The sequence below is a fragment of the Etheostoma spectabile genome, chromosome 6 (genome assembly GCF_008692095.1).
Source record: "Etheostoma spectabile isolate EspeVRDwgs_2016 chromosome 6, UIUC_Espe_1.0, whole genome shotgun sequence".
Classification (NCBI taxonomy): Eukaryota; Metazoa; Chordata; class Actinopteri; order Perciformes; family Percidae; genus Etheostoma; species Etheostoma spectabile.
The window spans coordinates 25340482-25346337 of NC_045738.1; positions in this window are offsets into that span (position 1 = coordinate 25340482).

Consider the following 5856-nt stretch of genomic DNA (forward strand, 5'->3'; position numbering starts at 1 on the left):
TATGCGCAAGCTGGCAGATAGAACACAAGCCCAGCGTCCATTCATCAGTACTGAGCAGTGTGTCAGTGCATGTCTTATTAGTGAGGTCAAGCTGTTTGCATGCCGACTCCCAGTAGTAGAGACTGAGTGACTTGAGTCAAGGAGATTATCGAGTTCCCCACAGGAATAGAAGCAAGTGAATGAAAAGCAAGACAGAACAGTCCACTCTTTCTCAATGGAACTACTCTTGCTTGTTGTGAAGGCGGGTGTATTCTCTGGGGTATGGCAAGCATGATCTTCCATTTCTGTTCCACTGTTGTCAAGTTGAATTCTCCACGGTATTTCCTTCACTATATATTGTCCACGATAAATACCAACATGTACCCTAATCTGAGTGTACATATGATGTACCCTATATTTCGTCCTGTGTCTCCAGTGCAACGTGGCCGTGTTTTTTCCAGAGAGAAGAGAGCAGAAGCGGTGTTTAGTTTCTAAACTTTGGCCATGTGACTACAACATCAATCCAACCTCTTCCTTTTCTCCTGAGTGCTCCGTTCTGTTCAGATGTAGAGGAGTATTTTTTTGGTTTGTTTACTGAGTGTGGGTGCGCCCGCCTCCCTCGCACAAATACCGGCGCATTGCTGACGCAACCATATTTTCAGTATGGTTGCGTTAGTAGAATATTTTCAGTGAGTTCGAAATCTTTTGGTCCTTCCCTATATAGTCCACCATTTAATAAACAAATTGGTTTATTAATGGTTCAATTAATGGGTTTATAAAAGGTAAATTTGGTCCCTTGCTGGAGCTGATGTATGGATGGATAGATGGATGGATTGGTGGATGGATGTAGGATGCATGGAGATGGTGGGGGGTGGATGGGTGATGGAATGGATAGGATGCATGGATGGACAGATGGTATGGGGGATGGAAGGATGTGATGTTTGGTGGATGCATGGATGGATGATGGATGCGGATGTGATGTGGGATTGAAGGATGGATGGTCATGGATGGATGGGGATGATGGATGTTGATGTGGATGGATATGGTGGGTGATGATTGTATGGATGTAATGGATGCTGGGGGTGGTGTGGATGGTGGAATGATGGTGGATGGAAGATGGATGGATGGGAAATGTTAAGTTATGCTAGCTACCAGAAGTATGGAAACTAGGCTAGGCTTTTTTGTTGCTAGTGTCTAAGTAGCATTTGATAATATTTATTTTCTCCTGCACACTGCATGTCCCAAACATTGGCGTTATGAATTATACTGTTTGATGAGAACGTGTTTTGTGATGTTACGAGCTAACTTGCCTCTGCTAGTTAAGTTCAACGGGAATGTGCAGCTTCTGATGTAATGCTGAACTGATTCTAAATCAGTAGCAACTGTCTAGTCTTCTCTATAACAGAAACTAAGTAAGGGACATGTATACATTGATGTACATGAATATTAGATTAAGTGATGTCATCCACTACATGTACAGATTAAAGAGCAATACAGAGTAGAATAGAAATAACATTGTATAGAGTCAGCTCGGTGCACTACAGTATGTAATTGAGTACATGATTTAGTTAATAATACGATGTCTATTTGTATTGTTTGCATGGTTCATGTTGTAATAAATTCAGATTTAGATCGTTTGTACACTAAGCAAAAGAAATGTGCAGACTTTCCACTGATATTAAGTTGAATTACACTCAAATGAGAATAGCAACATTAAACTGCAGCACACTGAATTTGTCTCGCTTTGTCAACACTGCCCGTGCCGGGGGTGTTACACCAACAGCATATGAACTAAGAAGATCAGATTTGAGGGGATAAACATTCCCCTAAAATGTATCATGAATGTTTATGCAATTTCTCAGGTTTTAGTTAGGATTTTTGCGGCTCTGTTATTGACATGAAATGACTAAGCTCTTTGACTATGACAGCTATGACAAGAAATGCAACAGTGACTTTACGCAAAGGCTCTGGTTTCGGCCCCCCCAAAAGTCCTCGGTCCCCTGGTCCTGAGCCCTGTAAGACCCTCAATAATCCACCCATACTGTTAAAAGCAGTTAAAAAAAAAAGAGAAAAGAAACAGCAGAGTCATCTAAGCTTTGATTGTTTTCGTCTTCCCTGCCCTGCAGCACAGAATGACCATGTTCTATCTCGCAGGGTTGATAGTGACATAATCAATACCAATGACTCACAACGACCTGACCGGCTCGAGATTATTGGCTGTTCAAAACTCACTTTGCAGCACCTAATCTGTTTTGGAACAAACTTCAGGACCCCTTTAGACATTACCCGACAACCAAAGACATTTTCAGCTGCCCGCAATAGAGGATGCTACTGGACAACTGGCAGGGCTAAGGTGATTTTACTATTAGGCCAAGATCTTCAACAGGGGGTCCGCGACACCTGAGAGTACTGCGGGGGCTGTCTTGTTATTTATCATCATCATATCATTTCTTGCTAGTTTCTTTTCTTCAAAAAGTAAAGAAAAAATGTCTGAAAATATACATAACATGAATCTAACACATATTAGCCAAGCGTTTGTGCTTAAAAACTCCTTTAATTTACACAATATATATAGGCTTACTACAGATGAGATATGATGTTTAAATTTAATATTACAATTTTCATCCAGCCTGCCCAGTTAATGTGCAATTTATATGCAAAATGTTAATGTAGGTAGTTGGGGGGGTCGCTCGCTTTGTCTCCTTTTAGCTGAGGGGTCCTTGCCTAAACAACTTTGATGACCCCTGCATTAGTAATTTAGAACTTGCAAAATATTCAATAAGAATAGTACATTTTGTAGAGTATTTTACAATGATAGTAATATTATCTGAATCTGATTAACTATGCAGTTGGCCATCTACATAGGATTTGAAAGACAAAACAATAATCTCAGCAAAGAGACGTTCAAAATATGTGTTTTAGCATGACACGCAGCATAAGCAAAGTTTGATATTATTTCTCTGTGCGCCACCAATTCACTTCTCAATATTGTAGTGACAGCCTAACCCTAATGGTAGGAAAAGCACAGCTATCTATGAAATAATTTACTTCTGTAAAAAGATTGGTTGCCATGAGGCATGAAGTTATGGTATGACAGAATTCAAGAATACTTTTTAACTCTATTGACTCATTGTTTCAAATGTTTGAAGGTAGCACCGCTTTTGCTGTTTGAGCACACGTTCGTTAGTTAACCGATGATCACACTTCATCTCAAGCCTGTTTTCAACTTGCATTGAGTTCTCTGCAACCTAAGATCTAAACAAAACAGTTTAAAATAATGACATAAACAATAATTACAAACTGAGCTGCCAACGTGAGAGGTATGGTTACATTTTTTGGGCAATTCAACTGCTCCGAATTTGTTGTCACCAGCAACGCTGAGTTGCATCCACATTTGTGTGTTTTGTCTTGTTGTGTATTTTGGGCTACTATCGACCATAGGGATTTACACCTGAGGGATTGTGGGTAACTTTAGCTTCCATTGTTGGGGTTAGCCATGCTGCTGTGAAGACATTCTGTCGTCTTTATTTGGTCAATTTCTGTAGTCCGGTTATCATTGTTGTATCGAGTAACATCAACAGTGAAGAATAAAACAGTTATCTGCACACAGTGTGGTTTAAAAACGTCATAAATTCTGGGCCAAATGTGTTTATTGTGCCCACGCCTTCTCTTTCCTTTCTAGTCTCTTGAACATTTAGAAGAGGGTTTAGGACTTCTTCACTTTGTTGGATCTCTACTCCCAAAGGTTCTCTGGCTCTGCTGTCAGACCAAAATAGCTTTGTCAGGGGCAATGGTCGGTACACACTGGGCTAACACTCTCACAGACAACATGTGAATGTAGCTTGCATTGTGTGGTAGCATCACATTCTAAATGCAACACTGTTTGAATCCCAAAAGGCACAATCAACTATATTACTTATGTTGCTTTAAAAATATGAAAACTAATTGTGCCATCATTATTACTTCTGTGTCCTTCCCACGCACAGGACATGATGCATTCCTCAAAGGCATTCCCCTTTTTATCTAGACAACAGCATAACTGATGCATTGTTCAGTGCTGCCAAAAGTTGTTGCAGTATGTGTTATATTTTGGCAATAGGTGACGCTTACGAGATTTTAAATGTGCGTGTTATTGTTGTGTATTTTCCATTTTTAGGTGCTGCATGTGTACATTTAGGATGATGGTGGTGTATGATGGCTGGTTCAGACGTCATTTTCTAAGGCTCCCTGGTGTGAAAGAAATTGATTGAACCTCTCCTGCTCATTTATAGAGATAATTAATGGAGTGGCATCTCCTCGCTCAACTGACCTGGTCTGGAATAAATGATCAGAGTAAATGCTGGGGGAAATGCACCACTCAAGGTGAATGGATGGACTGGTAACAGAAGAGGAATTGGACCACTCAACATTTTATTTTTTTCTTACAGTATTAGACCTGCTCATGGTGGGGCAAAAATGTCATAACATACTTTACAACTACTGACTATTCTATTAGTGTGAGTGTGTGGTGTGTGTGTGTGTGTGTGTGTGTTTGGTTCAGCCTCAGCGCAACCTCAAAGTCAGCAACTAGCTGTTGAACATGGTGGAGCATGTTCGCGTTAGCAGCTAACGCCGACCTCACCCCAAACGACTTTTCAAAGGTCCACTGTCGCAAGATTAATTTTCAATATCAGAATGAAATTCTAAGAGTCGTGCTGGAGATGTGTTCCTGTCATCTCATCGTTTGGTGGAAGGTCATTAAACCCATTCCCTGTCAGTCTTTTTCCTGTCTTGACATGTTTGATATTATCTTTGAGTCTTGGCAGTAAAGTTAAAATCATTTGATATTTACAACAACCACTGGATGTGCCCCACCACAGCCAAACAGAAAGAGCCAACAGCTAGAGCCATGTTGTTTACGGTTGCTATGGCGTCGTGCTAAGCTAAACACTAAAAAGGGAAGTTGCAGGTTTTCAACCCTTCAGCATATCATCCAACGGGAGTTGTACCTGCAGATAATTAGAAAAGATAAAGATTTGGGGTGTGCTAGCTTAATCCGTAGGGAGTCCCCGTTCGGACCAAAGTACGGGACTGTAGGCTGTAGCTGGAGAGGTGTCAGTTCAACTCCGGCACTGCCAAGGTGCTCTTGAGCAAGGCACGGAAACCACCCTCAGCCACTTAGGTCGCCTTCCATGGGCAGACCACTCACTGTGACATCTCTCCATTAGTATACAACCTGAGTATGTTTGTGTATTTCGAGCCTGTTTAGTGTGTACAACTTTAGAAATTGTAATTTCCCCATAGTAGATCAAAAAAGAGTAAAAAAAAAATAATAATAATAATAATAATAAAAATAAAGGCTTAAGGCACTTCTGCGTTGGCTTCACCTTTCAGACCCAGAAGCTTTGTCTATTGTTTACAGTTTATGGTTTCCCTCATCTAAAAGGAAGGATGGGACCTCCATGTGTAACTATATTTTAACAATATCTTTAAAGCTTAGTGCGTAACTTTTGATATTAGCAAACGTCCGTCCATTCAAGTAATTACCACGAGTTGCTACAAAGCTAATTAAGACCATCAGCTCCACACAACTCTCTCTGGATTGTCTCAGTGTGTCTATGTTCAGAAGTGGGGGTGTTTGAGTGAAGATAATGACCTCTTCTGACCTCTCCATGATGTTTTTTTTTTAACCTTCATGTCCTCCTTGGCTACTAGCAACTGCATGGGGGGGGGGGGGCGTTGCGTGATCATGGAGACTTGCATCATGTGTATGCACCGACAGTTTTGTTGTCATTACTTAGAATTCCTCATGTGGTGTAAATCTGCACTACGCTTTAAACGGGTCAAGCGGCCGAAATGGGTTTCCTCAGGAGGGTGGCTGGCGTCTCCCTTAGAGAT